Source organism: Grampus griseus (genome assembly GCF_964374135.1).
Source record: "Grampus griseus genome assembly, chromosome: 19".
NCBI classification, from domain to species: domain Eukaryota; kingdom Metazoa; phylum Chordata; class Mammalia; order Artiodactyla; family Delphinidae; genus Grampus; species Grampus griseus.
This window is the reverse complement of record NC_139013.1, coordinates 14518920-14543527: the sequence shown is the minus strand read 5'-3', so window position 1 is coordinate 14543527 and position 24608 is coordinate 14518920. Positions and strand designations below refer to the sequence as shown.

Here is a 24608-nt window from a genome sequence, read left to right as displayed (position 1 = left end):
TTCAGTATAGCAGTAGTTTCTAAAACTTTTTGTTTCAGGACCCCTTTACACTTTAAAAAATGGCTTTTATTATGTGTGTTATCAATATTAACAGATTGGCGGTTCAAGCTAACAAAAATTTAAAATATTTATTAATCCATTCAAAAATTAATCCATTACAGTTAATGTCACATTTTATGAAAAATACTTAATTTTCCAAAACGAAAAAAAAGATAAAAAAGAAGAATGGAAATGTTTTATATTTTTGCTAATCTCTTTAATGTCTGGCCTAATAGAAAACAGCTGGAATCTCACATCTGCTTCAACATTTTCTCAGTTGCAAGATCACACAACATGTAGCCTCCATATTGTTGTAAGAGAATGAGAGTGTATAAGCCTTGAGAATTATTATGAAAATGATATTGACTTTACAGACCCCTCTGACAGGGTCTTGGGGAACCTCATGGGTCCCTGAACCACAGTTTGGGAATTGGTACTGAATATTAGTCCTTCATGTGACTCTGCAAGTGTTCATATATCCTTTCTGTTGTGAATGTGGGAGTGGGGATTTGGGGCCCATAATAAACATTGTTAATACATAATTATCAGAGGGATGTTTCCTATATAGCATTTCTTATTAACCAAAGAGTCCTTATTGTTGATCTACGTCTTGTTCCTTCCCACACAACTATCCACTCACTTTTCTTGCCAAGTGGAATTCCCCACCTCCCTTCCCTCCATTCACATTTTAACCATTCCACAAGGCTGGTACCTGGCTTTCTCCATGGTACCTGCCCTCATGGCCCCAACCCACCTTGGACTCCTTCTCTGGACCCTTCCCCAAATAAATCTCAAGCTTATTCTGATTCATAGAATGTTGTGTGGATGACACCTCTGAAATCGTGTAGCTTTTGGTGTACTGTGGTTGAAGTTTGAGTCTTATCACCCAAAGAGACTTTAAGGGCTGAAGTGTTAAAAAAAAATGTACCTCATGCATCTTTTCAATCTTCTGCATGATATAACACAATCAAGTACATGGATGTGTGCCTAAGTTAGTCTAACTCAGGACCCTGGAAGCGCTCAGGACCACTTATGGATGTCACTGTTGCTTGTCTGAGCAACAGTGCTGCATTCCTCTGTGGGAACGGGTATGTGTGAGGGTGCATTCCTCTGTGGGAATGGGTATGTGTGAGGGTGACTTTGTTTGTTGTTTTAGGAGCTGGTGACGTTCCAGGATGTGGCTGTGGACTTTACCGAGGAGGAGTGGGAGCATCTGGATCCCTCTCAGAGGCACCTGTACAGAGAAGTGATGTTGGAGAACTATGGGAATCTCATCTCCTTGGGTGAGAACAGCATCTTCCTGACCCCATCTGCTTTCTCTCGGGTTCAGTTGTATAGAGTAAATCCTGAGGGGGTTTGCATTTGGGGGTCCACATGTTCCAGATCCCTTAATGGTAGTGGGTATCAGATTTGAGAGTGCATAGAAGTACCTGAGGTGAAGGCAAGAAATGCCAGTTCCTGTCCAAATTAAAGGAGACTAAAGAGATAAGACAACTAAATGCAGTGTCTTATTCTAGATAGAAAATATCTAGGAAAATAGTGCTAAACGGAACATATTTGAGACAATTGGCATCATTTACAAATTAACTGTGAACTAGATACTAATACTGCATCAATGTTAAGTTTCCTGATTTTGATGGCTGTACTGTGGTTATGGAAAAAAATGTCCCTGTTCTTAGGAAATGTGTACTGAAAGAATTTAGTCATAGAGAGCCATGGGGCCTGTAACTTTCTCTTAAGTGGTTTAAAAAAGAATTGTGTGAGAGAGAATAATAAAGTAAATGGGCCAAATATTAACAATTGGTGACTATGGGTTAGGGTTCTACAGGCATTCTGTTCTGTGTATCACTCTTGCTATCTTTCTCTAAAATAAAATGTTATCCGAAAAACCTACGTCCCTAGGTTCTATCACCAGGGCTGCTGATTCAGTGGATTTGGGATGGAGTCTGCATTTTTGATAAGTCTCTTCAAACCACACTTTGGGCAGTGCTTCTCTGGTGGACACACAATCATTACTGCCTGTTCACCCCACTGAGAATTATTACTGTTGTATATTGCAAATAGGCCTCTTCACTGAAATTCCTGGAATTCCTGGAACCATTTTTTTCTCTGGGGAAGAAAATATTTGTTTGTTTTTTTATTTATGTGTGTGTGTGTGTGTGTGTGTGCGTGTGTCTATATATATATAAATACAAAATGTGATTTTGATGCGCAGTGGTTTTATTCACCTTTCCCAGTCTTCATAGGACCTTCACGAATACCAAGTGATAAGATTGACTTGTGGCAGGGTCCTTGTCCACATCATATTGCCCTAATCCACCAGTCTTTCCCCTCAAGCAGGACATCTGCTGTCCAAACCAGAAATGATTTCCCATTTTGAACAAGAAGATGATGTGTGGATGGAGAAAAAAATACCAAGAAGCTCCTATTCAGGTGAGAACCAGTCAGCCAGGAGAAAATGCCATTAATAACCCTATGAATCCATGAAGGGATGGGTAGCAACTTCAAAAATATATATTATTTGACTTTTTATGCTGATAATTTAATTGAAAATATTTAAGTATTTATTTGATTGGAGGCAAATATCTTTTTTTCTTTTTTTTTTAACATCTTCATTGGAGTGTAATTGCATTACAATGTTGTGTTAGTTTCTGCCATATAACAAAGTGAATCAACTGTATGTATACATATATCCCCATATTCCCTCCCTCTTGTGTCTCCCTCCCACCTTCCCTATCCCACCCCTCTAGGTGGTCACAAAGCACTGAGCTGATCTCCCTGTGTGATGCAGCTGCTTCCCACTAGCTATCTATTTTACATTTGGTAGTGTATATATGTCAATGCTGCTCTCTCACTTTGTCCCAGCTTATCCTTCCCTCTCCCTGTGTCCTCAGGTCCATTCTCTATGTCTGTATTCCTGTCCTGCCCCTAGGTTCATGAGAACCATTTTTTTTTTTTTTTAGATTCTATATATATGTGTTAGCATACAGTATTTGTTTTTCTCTTTCTGACTTACTTCACTCTGTATGACAGACTCTAGGTCCATCCACCTAACTACAAATAACTCAGTTTTGTTTCTTTTTATGGCTGAATAGTATTCCATTGTATACATGTGCCACATCTTCTTTATCCATTCATCTGTCAGTGGACACTTAGGTTGCTTCCATGTCATGGCTATTGTAAACAATGCTGCAATGAACATTGTGGTACATGATTCTTTTTTTTTTTAATTTATTTTATTTCTTTACTTTTGGCTGTGTTGGGTCTTTGTTGCTGCGTGTGGGCTTTCTCTAGTTGCAGTGAGTGGGGGCTACTCTTCGTTGACGTGCACAGGCTTCTCATTGTGGTGGCTTCTCTTGTTGCGGAGTACGGGCTCTAGGTGCGCAGGCTTCAGTAGTTGTGGTACATGGGTTCAGTAGTTGTGGCTTGCGGGCTCTAGAAGGCAGGCTTTGTAGTTGTGGCGCATGGGCTTAGTTGCTCTGCGGCACGTGGGATCTTCCTGGATCTGTGTCCCCTGCATTAGCAGGCAGATTCTTAACCACTGCGCCACCAGGGAAGCCCCATGACTCTTTTTGAATTACGGTTTTCTCAGGGTATATGCCAGTAATGGGATTGCTGGGTCATATGGTAGTTCTATTTTTAGTTTTTTAAGGAACATCCATACTGTTCTCCATAGTGGCTGTATCAATTTACATTCCCACCAACAGTGCAAAAGGGTTCCCTTTTCTCCACACCCTCTCCAGCAGTTATTGTTTGTAGATTTTTTGATGATAGCCATTCTGACCGGTATGAGGTGGTACCTCATTGTAGTTTTGATTTACATTTCTCTAATGATTAGTGATGTTGAGCATCCTTTCATGTGTTTGTTGGCAATCTGTATATCTTCTTTGGAGAAATGTCTATTTAGATCTTCTAACCATTTTTGGATTGAGTTGTTTGTTTTTTGATATTGAGCTGCATGAGCTGCTTGTATATTTTGGAGATTAATCTTTGTCATGCGGGATCCTCCCAGACCGGGGCACGAACCTGTGTCCCGTGTGTCAGCAGGTGGACTCTCAACCACTGCGCCACCAGGGAAGCCCCTAAGGCAATTATCGATATGTATGTTCCTATTACCATTTTCTTAGTTGTTTTGGGTTTGTTTTTGTAGGTCTTTTCCTTCTCTTGTGTTTCCTGCCTAGAGAAATTCCTTTAGCATTTGTTGTAAAGCTGGTTTGGTAGTGTTGAATTCTCTTAATTTTTGCTTGTCTGTAAAGGTTTTAATTTCTCCTTCGAATTTGAATGAGATCCATGCTGGGTAGAGTAATCTTGGTTGTAGGTTTTTCCCTTTCATCACTTTAAATATGTCCTGCCACTCCCTTCTGGCTTGCAGAGTTTCTGCTGATAGATCAGCTGTTAACCTTATGGGGATTCCCTTGTATGTTATTTGTTGCTTTTCCCTTGCTACTTTTAATATTATTTCTTTGTATTTAATTTTTGGCAGTTGGATTAATATGTGTCTTGGCATGTTTCTCCTTGGATTTATCCTGTTTGGGAGTCTCTGCGCTTCCTGGACTTGATTGACTATTTCCTTTCCCATGTTAGGGAAGTTTTCAACTATAATCACTTCAAATATTTTCTCAGACCCTTTCTTTTTCTCTTCTTCTTCTGGGACCCCTATAATTCGAATATTGGTGCATTTAATGTTGTCTCAGACTTCTCTGAGACTATCCTCAATTCTTTTCATTCTTTTTTCTTTATTCTGCTGTGCGGTAGTTATTTCCACTATTTTATCTTCCAAGTCACTTATCCGTTCTTCTGCCTCAGTTATTTTGCTATTGATTCCTTCTAGAGAATTTTAAATTTCATTTATTGTGTTGTTCATCATTGTTTGCTCTTTAGTTCTTCTAGGTCCTTGTTAAACGTTTCTTATATTTTCTCCATTCTTTTTCCAAGATTTTGGATCATCTTTACTATCATTACTCTGAATTCGTTTTCAGGTAGACTGCCTATTTCCTCTTCATTTGTTCAGTCTGGTGAGTTTTTACCTTGCTTCTTCATCTGCTGCATATTTCTCTGTCTTCTCATTTTGCTTAACTTTCTGTGTTTGGGGTCTCCTTTTCACAGGCTGCATGTTCGTAGTTCCTGTTGTTTTTGGTGTCTGCCCCCAGTGGGTAAGGTTGGTTCAGTGGCTTGTGTAGGCTTCCTGGTGGAGGGGACTGGTGCTTGTGTTCTGGTGGGTGAGGCTGTATCTTGTCTTTCTGGTGGGCAGGGCTGCGTCCGCTGGTGTGTTTTGGGGTGTCTGTGAACTTAGTATGAGTTTAGGCAGCCTCTCTGCTAATGGGTGGGGTTGTGTTCTTGTCTTGCTAGTTGTTTGGTATGGGGCGTCCAGCACTGGAGCTTGCTGGCCGTTGGGTGGAGCTGGGTCTTAGCATTGAGACGGAAATCTCTAGGAGAGCTCTCGCTGATTGATATTATGTGGGGCCAGGAGGTCTCTGGTTGTCCAGTGTTCTGAACTCGGGTCTCCCACCTCAGAGGCTCAGGCCTGACACCCAGCCGGGACATCAAGACCCTGTCAGCCACACGGCTCAGAAGAAAAGGGAGAAAAAAAGAAAGAAAATTAAATAAAATATTTAATTTTTTTAATTATTAAAATTAAAAAATAAAAAGAGTAATAAAAAAAAGAGAGTGCAGCCAAACCGGTAAACAAATCCACCGATTATAAGAAGTGCTAAAAACTATACTAAGATAAACGTGAAAATCAGAAACAAGTCAGTCGCAGACCGCAAACCCCAAGTCTACAGTTGCTCCCAAAGTCTGCCGCCTCAAGTTTGGGTTGATTTGCTGTCTATTCAGGTATTCCACAGATGCAGGGTACCTCAAGTTGACTGTGGGGATTTAATCCACTGCTTCTGAGGCTGCACAGAGAAATTTCCCTTTCTCTTCTTTGTTTGCACAGCTCCTGGGGTTCAGCTTTGGTTTTGGCCCCACCTCTGTGTGTAGGTTGCTCTCAGGCATCTGTTCCCGCCCAGACAGGATGCTTGTGGTTAAAGCAACAGCTGATTAGGGGGCTCTGGCTCACTCATGCTGGGGAGGGGGAGGGCAGGGGGCAAGGGGTGGGGAGGGAGAGGTACGGTAGTTATAATTGGAATTGACAGTGCAGCAGCCTGGCAGTGGCGCGCTGCACAGGCTCCCAGGGTGTTGTGGATAGTGACCTGTGCTTGCACACAGGATTCTTGGTGGCTACAGTAGCAGCGTTAGCATTTCATGCCTGTCTTTGGTGTCTGAGCTGTTAGCCGCGGCTCGCACCCGTCTCTGGAGCTTGTTTAGGCGGTTTTCTGCCTTCTGTGGGCAGACAAGGAAGGAATCTCCTCTCCTTGCACACCCTGAAACAATGGTTTCTTTCCTCTTAGCCAGGTCCAGAGTTTTTCCCGGACCCCCTCCCAGCTAGCTGTGGCACACTAGCCCCCTTCAGGCTGTGTTCACGCAGCCAACCCCAGTCCTCTCCCTGGGGTCTGACCTCTGAAGCCTGAGCCTCAGTTCCCAGCCCCCACCTGCCCCAGTGGGTGAGCAGACAAGCCTCTTGGGCTGGTGAGTGCTTTTCGGAACCAATCCTCTGTGCGGGAATCTCTCTGCTTTGCCCTCTACACACCTGTTGGTGCGCTCTCCTCTGTGGCTCCGAAGGTTCCCCCCCATGCCCATCCCCCATCTCCACCAGTGAAGGGGCTTCCTAGTGTGTGGAAACTTTTCCTCCTTCACAGCTCCCTTCCAGAGGTGCAGGTCCCATCCCTATTCTTTTGTCTCTGGTTTTGCTTTTTTTCTTTTGGCCTGCCCGGGTACATGAGGATTTTCTTGCCTTTTGGGAAGCCTGAGGTCTTCTGCCAGTGTTCAGTAGGTGTTTTGTAGGAGTTGTTCCATATGTAGATGTATTTTTGATGTATTTGTGGAGAGGAAGGTGATCTCCACGTCTTACTCCTCCGCCATCTTGAAGGTCCCCCCACATATCTTTTTTTATGAAAGCATTAAATGCCCAAGCTCCTCAAATTCACTTGGAACCAGCATTACCATTTTCTTAGTTCCTCATTAAAATTTTGACAGTTGTTCACTCCATAATTGTATGAAAGTTATATTTTTAACTTTTTGATAATCATACTTTGACAACATTAACCCATTTGTAGCTCATAGAATTTGACTTGGTGTTTCTAGTAACATTTAGTTTCCTTGACTAAGGAAAAGGTCCCCAGTATCGTCCCATTCCCCTTGAAGCAAAAATGAAAAACCTAATGTCAGGAGGACAGAGACCAGCAGCAACGCTTCTTCACTCAGTGAAGCTTCTTTGCTTTACCAGTACTGCCGAAGTATGTCCAGGAGTACCGTGCAGCCTCAGACAAAACCTCTGCTCACTTTCGTCATCTAATTTTCTTTGTCCCAGGAGTCAGGGATGAGAATGATGGGATTCTCTCTTGGCCAGTTTCTCCAGGAGAAAAATCCTATAGCTATCCCCAGTGTGGCCAAGACTTCAGCCAGCTCAGAAACCTTCTAATTCACCCGTGAACCCGTAAGGAAGAGAAGCCCTCTCCATATGACGAGGGTGGAAGAGCCTTCAGTGAAAGGACAACAGACCTTAACCTTCCTGTGCTCCTTCCAGGAGGCAAGCCCTGCCGCTGCATGGAGTGTTCCAGAGTCTTCAACTCAGAATTTGCTCTGAGAAGGCACAGGAAGGACCACATGGGAAAGAAACCTCACACATGTGAGGAATGTGGGAAGGACTTCAGCCGTAGCTCCAACCTGTCCATCCATCGGCGAATACACACAGGCGAGAAGCCCTACAGATGTGGTGTGTGTGGGAAGGACTTCAGCCGCAGCTCCAACCTCTCCATCCACCAGCGCATCCACACAGGTGAGAAACCCTTCAGGTGCTCTGACTGTGGCAAGGACTTCAGCCGCAGGGCAGCCCTGCAGATCCACCAGAGTGTCCACACAGGAAGGAAGCCCCATGCCTGTAAGGTATGTGACCGGGGCTTCACCTCACGCTCTACGCTGGCACGACACCAGCAGGACCACGCAGGAGACAAGGCCTATGTGTGTGACACATGTGGCCGGGGCTTCAGCCAGAGAGCCAGCCTCTACCTGCACCAGCGTGTTCACACTGGGGAGAGGCCATTCCGGTGCAAGGCCTGTGGGAAGTGCTTCAGCTGGAGCAAGGACCTGGGTATCCACCAAAGGGTCCACACGGGAGAGCGGCCCTACAGGTGTGAGGCTTGTGGGAGGGACTTCAGGCATCGCTCGGCCCTCAAGAGGCACCAGAGGGTGCACACAGGGGAGAAGCCCTACCCCTGTGCTGTGTGTGGGAAGGGCTTCAGTCAGAGAGTCCACCTGCAGATGCACCAGAAAGTGCACTGTAGGGAGAGGCTTCCAGGATTGGGCTCTGCACATGCAGGTGCCTTCCACAGCCAGGGAGAGTGCCAGGGCATGGGTGCCGAGGTGCCCAACATGGATCAGGCTTAATGATGTATGGCATTTATTAGTATTTATACAGAAAAGAGGACAGATCAACAGCACTTAGATGGAGAAATAGAACATTTTCAGCCCTCCCAAAAGACCTCTGCATGCTTCTTTCCACTCACTACCCCACAAAGGGAGTTGCTATCCTGACTTCTAAAACCATAGATTGATTTTGCAAGTTATAGAATATCATATAAGTGGAATTACACAATATGTAATCTTTCATATAGAACTTTATTCACTCAATGTCTGCATCCATGTTGTTGCATGTATTCAGAGGTTCATTCATTTTATTACTGAATAGTATTCCATTATTTGAATGAACCACAGTTTGTCCATTCACTTGTTGATGGACGTTTACATTTGGGTTATTTCCAGGTTTTCCAGGTTTTGTTCGTTATGAATAAAGCTGCTGTGAGCATATTGGTACCCATCTTTGTGTGGACATATACTTTAATTTCTCTTGGGTATATACTTTGGAGTAGAATTGATGGGGTATTATTTTAATTATTTTTTAAGATTTTTTTCGATGTGGACCATTTTTTTAAAAGTCTTTATTGAATTTATTACAATATTGCTTCTGTTTTATGTTTTGGTTTTTTGGCCACGAGACATGTGGGATCTTAGTTCCCCAACCAGGGATTGAACCTGCACCCCCTGCATTGGAAGGCAAAGTTTTAACCACTGGACCACCAGGAAAGTCCCTTGATGGGTATTTTAAAACTTGTAAAAAACTGGGCTTAATTGTCTTGTACATTGGATTTTTACACGTACTTGGAAAATTTCAAACAAATACAGAAATGGAACAGTGTAACAAACACTCATGTCCCCATCATCTAGCTTCAGTAATCAATTCATGATGAATTTTGTTTATTCTATTCCACCCTGCTCCCTCACACACAGTCCTGAAGTATTTTAAAGTAAATCCTAGACTAGGATATTGTGTCATCTTTATACCTTCAAAAAATAAAGATTTGTTTAAAATGTTTTTCCAAAGAATCACTCTGTTTAAAAATTTTTTTTATTAAGGTAAAATTCAGAAAACAAAATTCACCATTTTAACCATTTCAGAGTATAGTATTCAATAGTTTTTAATATATTCACAATGTTGTACAATCATCACCACTGTCTGATTCTAGAATATTTTCATCAGGCCAGAAAGAAACCCCATTACTATTAAGCAGTCACTTTTCATTCTCCGCCTCCCCCAGCCTCTGGCAACCACTAATGTACTTTCTGTTGCTATAGATTTGCCTATTCTGGACACTTCATATAAAAGGAGTCAGACAATATGTGCCCTTTTATGTCTGGCTTCTTTCACTTAGCATAATGTTTTCAAGGTTCATTTATGTTGTAGCATGTATTAGTACTTCATTCTTTTTATGGCCAAACAATATTTCATTGTATGGATATACAACATTTTAAAATCCATTTTTAAGTTGACGGACATTCGGATTTTTTCCAGTTTTGGGGTTTTATGAATAATGCTACCATAAACATTCATATACGAGTTTTTCATTGAGCATATGCTTTTAATTCTTTTGGGTATATATGGAGGAGTGGAATTAGTGGGTCATATGATCATTCTGTTTTACTGTTTGAGGAACTGCTGAATTGTTTTCCACAGATCCATTTAATCTTGCCATCAGCAATGTATTTGGGTCCCACTTGCTCCACATCCTCAGCAACACTTGTCATTTCCCATATTTTGTTTGTTTGTTTATTTTGTTTTTAATCATAGCCATGCTAGTGGCTGTGAAGTGGTATCTTACTGTGATTTTGATTTACGTTTCCCTAATTACTAATGATGTTGAACTTCTCTTTATGTGTTTACTGGCCATTTGTATATCTTCTTTAGAGAAATGTATATTCAAGTGCTTTGCCCATTTTTAAATTGGATTGTTTATCTTCTTGTGTTTGAGTTGCAATAGTTATTTATATAATCCCAGGCCCTTATGAATATATTATTTGCAAAGATTTTGTCCCATTCTTTGGATTGTGTTTTCGTTTTCTTGTTGGTGTCCTTTGATGTGTAAAAGTTTTTAATTTTGATGAAGTCCAATTTATTCTTTTCTCTTGATGCTTGTGCTTTTGCTGTCATATTTAAGAAATAGTTACATAATGCAAAGTCACAAAAAGTTATACCTATTTTTCCTTTTAAGAGTTTTATAGTTTTAGCTCCTACATTTACGTTTGATCCATTTTGAATCAATTTTTGTATATAGTATGAGGTAGAAGTCCATATTAGTTCTTTTCCATGTTGATACCCAATTGTCCCAGCACCATTTGTTGAAAAGACTATTCTTTCCCCATTGACTAGTCTTGAACCCTTCCTGAAAATCAGTTGACCATATGTATGGGTTTATTTCTGGACTCTAAAGTCAATTCCACTAAGCTGGGACTTACCTGGCAGTCCAGTGGTTGGGACTCTGCACTTCCACAGCAGGGGCCAGGTTCAATCCCTGGTCAGGGAACTAGGATCCTGCCTGCCATACACCATGGCCAAAAAAAAAAATCAACATCAATTCCATTGATCTATATGTCTGTCTTTGTGCCAGTACCATACTGGTTTGATTACTGTAACATTGTAGTAAGTTTTGAAAACAAGAAATGTGAGTCCTCCAATTTTGTTCTTCAAGAAAAAAGATATTTTTGGTCATTCCTTTGCAATAACAATATGACTTTTAGAGTCAGCTTGTCCATTTCTTCAAAAAAGGCTATTGGGATTATGATATGGATTGCACTGACTCTGCAGTAACTTTGGGGAGTATTGCCATCTTACCAACATTAAGTCTTCCAGTCCATGAACACAGGATGCTTTTCTGTTTATTTGGTTTTCTTTAATTTCTTTCAACAATATGTGTTGTAGTTTTCAGTGTACAAGTCTTATACCTCATTAGTTCAACTTATTCTTAAGTACCTTATTAATGTTATTGTAAATGGAATTGTTTTCTTAATTTCATTTTTGGGTTCATTGCTGGTGTATGGAAATACAACTCAGTTTTGTATATCAATTTTGTATCCTGCAATTTTGCTGAACTCGTTTATTAGCTCTAATGGTTTTTTAGTGGATTCTTTAGAGTTTTCTATAAGATCATATTATCTGTGAATAGATAGTTTTATTTTTTCCTTTTCAATTTGGATACCATTTATTTCTTTTTCTTGCCCAGTTGCCCTGGCTAGAACTTCCAGGACAATGTTTAAGAGACCTGTTGAGAGCAGATATTCTTGTATTGTTTCTTGTCTTAGAAGGGAAAGCTTTCACCATTAAGTGTGATATTAGTTATAGGTATTTCCATACATGCCCTTTTTCCTTCATTCTGTTAATATAATGTATTCCATTAATGGATTTTCCAGTATTGAACCAGCCTTGCATTTCTGGGATACATTCCATTTAGTCATGGTGCATACAGTAATTCTTTTAATAAGCTGCTTGATTCAATTTGCTAGTATTTTGTTGAGGATTTTTGCATCTATATTCATAAACAATATTGGTCTGTAGTTTTTCTCTTCTGTGATGTATATAAGTGGCTTTGATATGAGGGTAATATTGGCCTCATAGAATGAGTTAGGAAGTGTTCCCTCCTTATCTTTTTGAGGGGAAAATTTGAGAAGTATTGTTAATTTTTCTTTAAATGTTTGGTAGAATTCACTGGCGAAGCCATCTGATTCTTAACTTTTCTTTGTTAGAAGTTGTCTCAGTCAATTCAAGGTGCTATAACAAAATGCCATAAACTGGGTGGCTTAAACAAAAAACATTTACTTCTCACAGTTCTGGAAGCTGGGGAGTCCAAGATCAAGGGGCCAGCAGATATGGTGTCTGTTCTTGCTGTATCCTCACATGGCAGAGAAGAGAGACAGAGAGAGAGAGAGAGGGAGAGACAGGGTGCACTCTCTGGTTTCTTCTTCTAACTAGTCCAATCATGGGCACCCTGCCATCATGACTTCATCTAAACCTAATTATCTCCCAAAGACTCCACATCCAAATATCATCCATCATGTTGGAGGTTAGGGCTTCAATATTAATTTTGTGGGAGATACAAACGTTTAGTCCATAACAGAAGTTATTTGTTTACTGATTCAATCTCTTGTCATAGAAAGGCATACTTCTCTTGAATAGGTTTTGATAGTTTGTGTGTTTCTAGGAATTTTCCCATTTCATCTAGGTCATCTAATTTGTTACCATAAAATTGTTCATAATATTATTTTATAATCCTTTTTATTTCTGTAAGTTCAGTAGTAATGTCTCCTCTTTCATTCATGATATTAGTAACTTGAATCTTCTCCCTTTTTTTCTTAGTCTGTGATTACCAATTTTGTTGATATTTTCAAGGAACTAACTTTTGATTTTGTTGATTCTCTACTGTTTTTCTATTTTTTGTTTATATCCTTTCTAATATTTATCATTGCCTTCCTTCTGCTTCCTACTTTACATTTCTTTGCTCTTCTTTTTCTAGTTCCTTAAGGTGGAAGGTTAGGTTATTGATTCGAAATTTTTCTTCCTTTTAATGTAGCAGTTTATAGGTATGAATTTCCCTCTGAGTACTGCATTAGCTGTAGCCCATAAATTTTAGTGTGTTGTGTTTTTGTCTTCATTTATCTCAAAGTATTTTCTAAATTTGTTGTGATTTTTTTCTTTGATTAAGAATGTGAATTAATTTCCATGTATTGTGAATATTCATATTTCCTTCTGCTGTTGATTTCTAATTTCATTCCATTTTGGTCAGAGAAGATACTATGTATGGTTTCAGAGTTTATACATTTATTGAAGCTTGTTTTGTGATATAATGTATTGTCTGTCCTGAAGAATATTTCATGTACACTTGAGAAAACTGTTTATTCTGATGTTGGATGGAGTGTTTTATATATGTCTGTTCAGTCTAGTTGGTTTATAGTGTTATTCAATTCTTCTATTTCCTTGTTGATCTTCTATCTCGTGTGTCCATTAAAGGATGTGGGGTATTGAAGTCTTAAGCCATTATTATTGAACTATTTCTCCTTTCAATCTTGTCAGTTTTACTTCATATATTTTGGGGCTCTGTTGTTAGTTGCATGTATGTTTGCAATTGTTATATCTTTTGATAGGTTGACACTTTAGTTAATATATAATGTCCTTGTCTTTTGTAATGTTTTCTGGTTTAAAGTCTATTTTGTCTAATATTATAACAATTCCAAACCTCTTTGAATTATTAATTGCATAAAATGTCTTTTTCCATCTTTTCACTTTGAAACTGTCTTTGCATCTAAAGTGAGTCTTTTGTAGACAGCATATAATTAGATCTTTTAAAAAATCTTGTCTGCCAATCTCTGCCTTTTAATTAGAGAGTTTAATCTGTTTTCATTTAAATAATTACTGATAAGACAGGACTTCTGCCAATTTGCTATTTGTTTCATATGTATACATGTTTTGTTCCTCAAATTCCTTCATTATTGCCATTTTTTATTTTTAATCGAGTTTTTTTGTAGTGTACCATTCTGATTCCCTCTTCATTTCTCTTTCTGTATATATATATATTTTTTTCTTAGTGATTTCTTGGGATTACAATTGACATTTTATTTTATTTATTATTATTATTTTTTGGCCATGCAGTGTGGCTTGCGGGCTCTTAGTTCCCCAGCTATGGTTGAACCTGGGCCCCAGCAGTGAAAGTGCTGAGTCCTAACCACTGGACCACCAGGGAATTCCCTACAATTGACATTTTAAACTTATAACAATCTAGTTTGAATTAATACCAACTTTGCCTCGGTAGTATACAAAAACTCTGCTCCTGTACAGCTCTATGCCCTCTTTTTATTATTGTCACAAATTACATCTTTTTACAGGTGTGCCCATCAATATAGATTTATAATTATTTTTTCATGCATTTGGCTTTTTAAAAAACTAGTTATTTATTTATTTGGCTGTGCCAGGTCTTAGTTGTGGCACATGGGATCCTTGTTGCTGCGTGTGGGACCTTTGTTGCAGCATGTGGGATCTTCAGTTGCGGCATGTGAGCTCTTAGTTACAGCATGCAGGATCTAGTTCCCTGACCAGGGATTGAACCCAGGCCCGCTGTGTTGGGAGCATGGAGTCTTAACCACTGAACCACCAGGGAAGTCCCCACGCAGTTGTCTTTTAATTCATATAGGGGTCAAAATGAGTTATAGACCACATATACACTAATACTGACTTCTGTATTTACCTATGTAGTTATTTTACTGGCATTCTTTATTTCTTCATGTGGATTTGGGTTATTGTCTAGTGTCATTTTGTTTCAGCCTGAGGGGTTCTCTTTAGCATTCCCTGAAGGGCAGGTCAATACTGATGAACTTTCATCTGGGACCATCTTAATTTCTTCTTTATTTCTGATGGATAGTTTAACTGGTTATAGAAATCTTGACTGACAATTTTGGTTTTTCTTTTTCAGCAGTTTGAATATGTCATCTTATTGCCTCTGGCCTTCATGGTTTCTAATGAGAAATCAGCTGTTAATTTTGTTAATGATTCTGTATACATGATGAATGGCTTCTCTCTTACTGCTTTAAGTATTCTCTCTTTATCTTTGGCTTTCAACAATTTGATTATAACGTGTCTGCCTGTGAATCTTTTTCAATTTGTCCTATTTCGAGTTTCTTGAGCTTCTTAGATGTATAGATCCATGTTTTTCATCAAATTTGGAAAGTTTTTGGCCATTACTTTCAAATATTCTTTCTTCCTCTCCCCTACCCAGTTTGAGACTACCATTTTATGTATGTTTGTATGCTTGAAAACGTCCCATAGTTCTCTTATTCATTTTTCTTTTTCTTTTTGCTCCTCAGACTGGATAATTTCATTTGATTTATCTTCAAGTTTGTCAATTGTTTCTTCTGCCTGTTCAAATCTGCTATTGAATCTTCTAGTGAATTTTTCATACCAATTATTGTACTTTTCTGCTCCAGAATTTCCATGTAGTTCATTTTTGTAAATTCTTTTTCTTTATTGATATTTTCTATTTGGTGAAACATTGTTCTTGTGGTTTCCTTTCACTCTTTGAACATATATAAAATAATTGATTTAAAGTCTTTGCCTATTAGGTCTTTGTCTAGAAAGTCTTTGTCTGTCTGAGCTTTTCCAGGGACAGTTTCTATTAATTTCCTTCCCACCTTCCCCGGTGGATGAACTGTACTTTCTTTTTATTCATTTTATTTATTTATTTATTTATTTATTTATTTATTTATTTATTTATGGCTGTGTTGGGTCTTTGTTGCTGCGCATGGGTTTTTCTCTAGTTGTGAGCGGGGACTACTCTTTATTGTGCATGGGCTTCTCATTGTGGTGGCTTCTCTTGTTGCGGAGCACAGGCTTTAGGCACGCGAGCTTTGGTAGTCGTGGCACTCGGGCTCAGTAGTTGTGGCTCACGGGCTCTAGAGCGCAGGCTCAGTAGTTGTGGCACATGCATGGGCTTAGTTGCTCCTTGGCATGTGGGATCTTCCCGGACCAAGGCTCAAACCCGTGTCCCCTGCATTGGCAGGCACATTCTTAACCACTGCGCCACCAGGGAAGCCCAATATTCAATATTTGAACTGGGTCGGAGGATGTAGCTTGAGGGGGAATACTGACTTTTCCATATAGAATTAAATAAATGGAGGAAGAAAACTGATGAAAAATGCCTGAAGGCATAGGGAAAAAGAAAAGCAGAATTTTAAAAAAATGAGTCCAAAAGTAGCAATATACCACAGTGACTAAGCTTGTGGACTTGGAAGCCAGTCTTTGTGGGTACAAATTCTTGCTTTCCACTTTCTGTGTAACATTGGGCAAAGCTTTCTAGTACCTTTTCTGGTCTTACTTTTCACATCTAAAAAATATGAATAATTGTACATTTCTTAGGATGAAATGGTATAATCCATTGTTATAACCAATGTAAAATACTACACATAGGCCTGGCACATCATAATTGTTCAAATTAATGTTACTATTATTATTAATTCAATAAAATAATGTGTTGAGTTATTGGATGGAAAGACAAAGATTCTAAGATTGGAAAAGAAATTTTGAGCTACATGCTGTTTTTAAGGAACAACTAAAACAGACTTGTACAGGTTGCAAATACAGGGATTTTTTAAAAAGATATCACAGGAAGATGTTAAAAGATTCAGGTACAGCAATATTAAAATATCAAACAAATAGAAAGCAAGGAATAATATTAAATATGGCATAGGTGATTCACTTTGTTATAAAGCAGAAACTAACAGACCACTGTAATGCAATTATCCTCCAAGAAAGATGTTAATAAATAAATAAATAAATAAATAGGGCAAAAGGAGATTAAAATTCTTTACCACTAGAGGAGAAAAAAACTAAACAAATGAGTAGAACCAAAGGCAGGAAAGAAAAGAAGAGGAAAACAAAATAGATAGGGTCCTTGAAAATGAAGGGAGTAGTGAGTTTAAATCATAAGCACACAGATATGTTAAGTATAAATATCCTATTAGGAGAAAACCACTTCGTATTGTATAATGTTAATTTTTTGGTTTTGATAATTGTGCTATAATTATTTCTGATGTTAACATTTGGGGGAAGGTGTTAACACACAGAAACTCTCTGTACTATTTTTGCAACATTCAGGGTAGCTTGTAGTCAAAAAGTTAAACAATTATAGAACCAGGGGATAGGGCTAATAAAGCAAATAGGGCAGAATGTTAGAATGAGTCTAATTACTCAGAGAGATGTGAGAGGTTATTACTTCTTTAAAACTGATCAGCAAAATAACTTGGAAATAAAAAGTGAAATCACTGAAATAAAAACAGTATAGTAAGTGGGCTGGATGGAAGAATAAATACAGTTTAAGTTGGACATGTTAAACAGGAAGATAGATCTGAGGAATTTGCCAGGATGCAGTGCAAATGGCAAGTATGAAGCAACAGCTGAAGGTCATGGAGGAATCTGAAGGTCTATTGTATTCTCATCTCATAGAAATTTTAAAAGGAAAGAGCAGCCAAGAAGAAGGGGAGGAAAACATAGTCTATACCCTGAAGCTGCAGACTAATGGTCCAAGGGGCCACAAATGGTTCTGAATGGTCATGTGTTGGCAGCTGTGGTAGAAAAAGGCACCCTCATGGGTGGCTTCTGGGAAAGAACATTTATCCAGACAGTCTCAGTGCCCATTAAAAGCTGAAATTCACAGACTCTTCAGTGAGCAATTCCACCTAGAACAAATGCTCAGTACAGTGTTTTTAGTGAAAACAAAGCATTGAAAATAATTTAAATATCCACCAGTACAGGAATGGGTAAATAACCATGGCTCATTTTTTTTTCTAACAAAAAATATTTTAATATAGGTATCAACATGTGAACATTATATTTAGGTGATAAAATTCAGGTTACAAATATAAGATAAATATCAAATAATATCATACTTCTGGTTTAATGGAGAACAGTTGTGACAGTCATGCTTAACACCTTGGTTAAGTAATGAGAGAAATGGGTTGGGGTGTCATAGAGGTATGCAAAAATTTAACAGTTCAAATGATCCTTAGCCCTTCTGAGAAAATATAGGTGGCAGATATTTCTGTAATATGGTGGTTTCAGTCCATTAGTGAGTGTTCTGTTCGTGCATTTAAAGTAAAGGCAGATGTTTCTGAGCACTGAAAATTAGATTCAAAGTTAAGTCTTTGCTCAACAAGTTAATGATACTATGAATCCCTTGTATTTAAAAATATAGTTTATGGAATCTTAAAAAAAAAAAAAAAAAGGTTCTGAAGAACCCAGGGGCAGGACAGGAACAAAGACACAGACGTAGAGAATGGACCTGAGGACACGGGGAGGGGGAAGGGCAAGCTAGGACAAAGTGAGAGAGTGGCATGGACACACATACACTACCAAACGTAAAATAGATAGTTAGTGGGAAGCAGCCGCATAGCACAGGGAGATCAGCTTGGTGCTCTGTGTCCACCCAGAGGGGTGGGATAGGGAGGGTGGGAGGGAGATGCAAGAGGGAGGAGATACGGGGCCACATGTTTATGTATAGATGATTCACCTTGCCATACAGCAGAAACCAACACACCATTGCAAAGCAACTACACTCCAATAAAGATGTTAAAAAACAACAACAACAAAATATGTAGTTTAAATTTGTAAAGTTTAAGGTAAAGCATACTTGTTTTCATAGTTATTTTTAGATATAATTGAGACTACACTACCATATATAATCAGCTATACTGCTGTGCACAGTTAATTCCAGTTACCGTATTTTATATTTGCTGATCATCAACAGCACACAATTCATGCTCCAAAAGAAATATATCAAAATGGTTACTTTTATTTTAAAGACAGATTAATTAAATTTAAGGAAGAATTGGCTTTTCTTGATAGCTCATTTTCAAATTACTGATACGAACTTACCAGAGAGTAATTATTTATTTTGCCTAACATCAAACGATCTGCAAATAGTTTCCAAGATAGAGGCATTCCTTGTTCCATTTCCAAAAATAAAGGTTTTCTAACTGAAAGCATTTACATTCCTAGCTCTCTAAAGTAAACATTAAAAACAAAGTACAAAAAATGATCTCTTGGCTTCTGAATAGCCCACTTAGTTACATAAAGTATTTTCTGTCCCAACACTTTCTCAAATTCAAAAGATATCTACTTCCTAAGAACATGACAGTCTTCATTTCAAACCATTCAGTCCGTTTCCATGGCAACACTGTGGATTCCTTGGCCACCATAAGTTGCATTAGTTGACTGTGGAATTTCTCAATCTTTACATCTTGAGCTTGGCCTGTTCTATACACCAAACTAAATCATCTGTTACTTTAATATACAAACTCCCATCAGAATGCCTATATTTGAGAACCACACGTGCCTTCGTAGGGTCTGCGAGGTAGAGCTTCTCCACTGCGCGACTGAACCCCTCCCAGGTCTGGTACTGCGGCATCGTGGGCCCGCGGCAGAACAGGAGAGGGAGGCAAAGCTACCGACTGGAGGTGGAGGCGGCGCGATGCGGCCCACCTACCTCCCTACCTCTCGGAGCTACCTACCACGGCAGAGGCCCAGCCAATCCCATGGCTCATTTTTACTATGAAACAATATGCAGCTTAAAAGAAACCAGAAATATAATATCTATATATACCAAGATGGAAAAATTCCCAAGAGATAATGTTAACTAATCAAACCAGATATAAAACAATATGTATAATTTATATACACAAAACGAAACTATTTCTATATATGTTTTATATTCTTAAAACAAATAAGATCAACACTAGGGACTTCTCTGGTGGTCCAGCAGCTAAGACTATGAGCTCCCAAAGCAGGGGGTCCAGTTCAATCCCTGGTCAGGGAACTAGACCCCACATGCCACAACTAAGAGTTAGCATGCCACAACTGAGAGTCCACATGCATGCCGCAACTAAAGATCCCACACGCGCAACTAAGGATCCTGCATGCCGCAACGAAGATCCCGCATGCTGCAGCCGAGACCCAGCACAGCCAAATAAATAAATAAAAATTAATTTTAAAAAAGATCAACACTAAAAAATACACACAGGTAACAATTACTTAGAAAATGTAATAATCACAATATATATCATTATAAAACTAAATAAAAACTTAGGATAGTTCTAAGAATAGGTCTTAGAATAAAGCTTCAGAATAGGTCTAAAAAGAATTATGGAAGATCTACTTGAATAAAAGTATAAGATTTTACTGAAAGACATAGAAGACTTGAATAAAAGGAAACAGATACCAGAATTCCCAATAGGAGATTTAATGTTAAAATGTCAGTTCTTTCTAAAATATTCTATAAATTCTAGGCCATTTCAATCAGAATCCCAGCATCGTTTCTTTAGTAGAATTTGAGTAGCCCATCCTGATACTCATTTGCAAGACAAAATGGGCCAGAAGAGCCAGAAAAGTTTTGGAAGATAATTACATAATGGAAGGACTTGCCCTGTCAGAAGTCAGATAGTCTGCAGAACTTCATTGTGTTATTGGGACAGTAACAAACATGGAAGAGAGGGGGAAAAGATGACTCTTCAGTAAATGGTGTTTGGACAATTGTTTATCCATCTGGGAAAAAAATAGTTACATCTCTACCTTACACCGTACCCCAAAATAAATTCCAAGGGAAATTAAAAAATCAAAACTATAACAGAATTAGGTGAACATAAAGTTTTTTTTTTAAATCTAAGCACGAGGATATCTTTGCATATAAGAAACAGAACCCAGGATCCATAAAGGAAGAGACTGATAAATGTAACTATGCAAAAACTGAATATTTAAAAGTGGAAAGACACTATCCCCTCCACCCAGGATGTGTACGTTGAGATTGAAGCCTCTGGGACCAAATTCCAGTCCAGCCCAGGGGAGCAGAGACTTGGGACTGACTTCCCCTCAGAGCCCTGCGGGTCAGCGGTGCACCTGGTACAGACTGGGAAACCTGAGCAGGCAAATATAGGGTGCCAGGAATAATGATACCGACTCACATTGACACATCTCCCACCGTTCGAATCCCCAACTTTGCCATGCTGCAACTCTGCCCTCTCCCCAAGTGCCTCAGATTTAAAACCCTGCGAAAAGATGATTCTCCTGTCACAGACAGGGGAATCTAAGTGGGCTACGGTGTGGTAAAGGACTCTGTTCTCTTCCCCTCCCCCAACCCCACCCCGCCATAGCTACCCCGCACCTGCCTCCTTCCCCCAAATCCCAACTGCTCTCTTGCGTAGAGCGAGAGAGGGCATGTCTAGCAACACGCGGCAAATGCCTGGGGTAGGAGACGAGTGAGACTCGCGCAGTGACGTAGGAAAACACATAGCCCCCAGATTAGAGAAAACGGCGGGAGACGGCACACTGGACCCTCATGGGGACGCACTGGACGAAAGTTCGCCAGTTAGACAAAGAGAAATCGTCAGAGAGAGGATCTGATCCTGGACCTGAAAGGCCCTTTGTTCCCATAGCAATGTCTCAGTGTCCGCTGGTTCACAGATTTCTTTCCTAGGGGCCCTCTGTTTTGGGGAGGGCTTGTCCCTGCCGGTCACTCACAGCAATGGCCTAGCATCCCAGGCCTCCAATTGGCTCCTTTGTTGTTGAGAGGCCCCGCCTTCACCAGTTATTTACAGCCCGGCAGTACCTCCCACCAGGTCTCCCATTGGACCCTGATGCGACCCAGACAAAAACTGCTTCCTAAAAGCCTCCGGTGTTCGGATGTCTGCCGTCTCTGAAAAACCACCACCAACCCCGCCCTTCACTCCGAGGTGTCACTGTCCTTCCAGACCGCACCCAGTGGTGGGTGGTATCGGTGCACTTGGCCGGACCCCGAACACATACTGACTCACTGACCTTACACAATCCCCATCACTGACACACAGATCCTGATCAATAACCCCACAGGTCTGGCCTTCACGTAGCCCCTTCACTGATTTCACAGACACCCCATCACTGATAATGCATATTCTCCCATCCCTGACTCCGTAGAACACCATCTCTTACTCCACGGACCTATTAATAAGGGGTTATATTCAAGGAGACTGTGTTGACCATTTTATACATCCATTTAGTGTGTGTGTGCTGAATAACTGACTTAGGTAGATTTTAGCATCTTGTTGGCCAATGCAGTTTCTCTGCCTTTTCTTTTTCTTTTTTCTTACTGTAGTAGCATCTTTAAAGACCTCACCCCAGTAAGTATGGAGTACAGTTTATTAGTGCCTATCCTTTATTGAATCCTTGTCATACGCATTTATTTTTAATCATAGAAGTCACAATTCTTGTATATAATTCAAGGACACTAAAGATGCAGATATAAGAATGAGGGTTTTAAAAATATTATCTGTTTTTGGCTTCTGCAGATCATAAGTTCATTCACTTGTCTCAGATCACTAAATATATACTTTGTTTCCTTAAAAAAATTCTGATGAAACCTTAAAAAGAGTAAAATTCTTTAGAAACTAGTGGGAAAACTCCACGGAGATGTTTTAGAAATAATGGTAGAATAAAATGGTCCTAGGGCAGCTGAAATGATACGAACTAAATCTTGATTTCTTTGTCAATTACAAAAAAAAATTGTGGACTTTGGAGGAAATACTATATAAAAAGATAGACACTGTTTTATTGAGATATAATTCACATACCGTACAAATCAGCCACTGAAAGTGTACAATTAAATGGCTTTTAGGGCGCTCTCTCTCGGTTGCGGTGCTCCGTGGGGCGGCCTCTGGGGCACCCGGCCCTTCCCGGACTCGCCTTTGGGCTGACAATGCCCCGCGGCCAAGTTAGGGCTTCCCTCTGCCATTTAGGGAGGGGCGCCGGTACCCTCAGCTGCCTCTCGTGGACACGAAGGTAGACCTTCTTGTCTTGACCACGAAACCAAGAATAACCACGTGACATGAGTTAGTCCCTCCTTTCAGAGGAGTGAACTGCCATCGCTAGAAACTGCAGGACGGTTCCTACAGTAATGTGGACCCACCCCCAGGAGACACTGAGTGAGAGAAAGCAAAGTGAGGAAAAACACACTGACAAGCTGATCCTAATATTCACTAGGAAATGCAAGGGACCCAGAATAATCAAAACAACCTTGGAATAAGGACAAAGTTGGAGGACCTCACACTCCCCAATTTCAGAACTTACTGCAAAGTAACAGTAATCCAGGCAATGTGGTACTGGCATCAGGATAGACATGTGGATTCATGGAACAGATTAGAGAGTCCAGGAATAAACCCATACACCTATAGGCAATTGATTTCAATTAGGGTGACAAGCTCATTTAATGGGATCAGAATATTCTTTTCAACAAATGGTACTGGGACCACTGCAAAAGAATGAAGTTGGATCCCTAACAATACCATATACAAAAGTTAATTCAAATTGATCAAAGACCCAAATGTAACCTGTAAAACTTTTAGAAGAAAATGTGAGAATTCCCTGGCAGTCCAGTGGTTGGGACTCCACGCTTTCACTGCTGAGGGCCTGGGGTTCAGTCCCTGGTCGGGGAGCTGGGATCCTGCAAGCTGCACAGCCAACAAAACAAAACAAAGAAGAAAACATAGATGTAAATATTTATGACCTTAGAGTACACAGTGATTTCTTAGCTATGACATCTAAACCACAAGCAACCAAGGAAAAAAATTAATGGGACTTCATCAAATTTTAAAACTTTCATGTGTCAAAGAACACTCTCAAGAAAGTGAAAAAATCCACAGAATGGAAGGAAATATTTGCAAGTCATATATCTGCTAAGTATGTATTAACCAGAATATATAAAAAAACACTTACAACTCAATAATAAGAAGACAACCCAACTGAAAAATGGACAAAGGATTTGAACGGATGTTTCTCCAGAGAGGGTATACAAAAGTTCAATAAGCACGTGAAAATATACACAATTTCATTAGTCACTAGGAAAATGCAAATCAAACCCACAATGCGAAACCACTTCACACCCACTAGGATGAGTACAGGAAAAGAAAAATGGGCAATAACAAGCATTGTCCAGGATATCAAGAAATCAGAACTCTCATACACTGCCGGTGGGAATGTAAAATGACGCAGCAGATTTGGAAAATAGTTTGGCAGTTCCTCAAAAAAGTAAACGTAGAGTTACCGTATGACCAGCCAGGTTTATACCCAAGAGAGCTGAAAACATATGTTCACAAAAATGTGTACCTGAATATTAAGAGCAGCATGATTCCTAACAGACAAAAAAGAGAACAAATATCCATCAACTGATGAATGGATAAACAATATGTGTCTCTCCATACAGTGGAATCTTTCTTGGCCATAGAGAGGAATGAGCACTGACGACACACTACAACATGGATGAACCTTGAAAACATTATTGCTCAGAAGCCAAAACACAAGGCTGCATATGTATGCAAATCATATGCATGCATATATGTAATATCCAGATACTGCATATATGCATTTATATGCAGTGTTCAGAATAGGCAAATCCATAGAGACAGAAGGTAGATCACTGGTCTCCAGGGCTAGGAAAAAGGGAATGGGGAGTGGCTACTAATGGCATGGAGTTTCTTTATGGGGTCATGAAAATGCCCAGGAGTAAGTGATGGTATTTCCACAACCCTGTGAATATATTAAAAACCACTGAGTTGTACACTTTAAAATTGGTGAATGG

The 24608-nt window shown here is 39.6% G+C and overlaps 1 pseudogene across 1 annotated transcript; it reads right to left on the bottom strand.

The window, feature by feature from the left end:
- Positions 1–19162: 19162 nt before the first annotated feature.
- Positions 19163–19415, bottom strand: LOC309836920 (signal recognition particle 9 kDa protein-like; annotated as a pseudogene). The gene has a single exon. The product of its transcript is annotated as a signal recognition particle 9 kDa protein-like (transcript).
- Positions 19416–24608: the final 5193 nt, after the last annotated feature.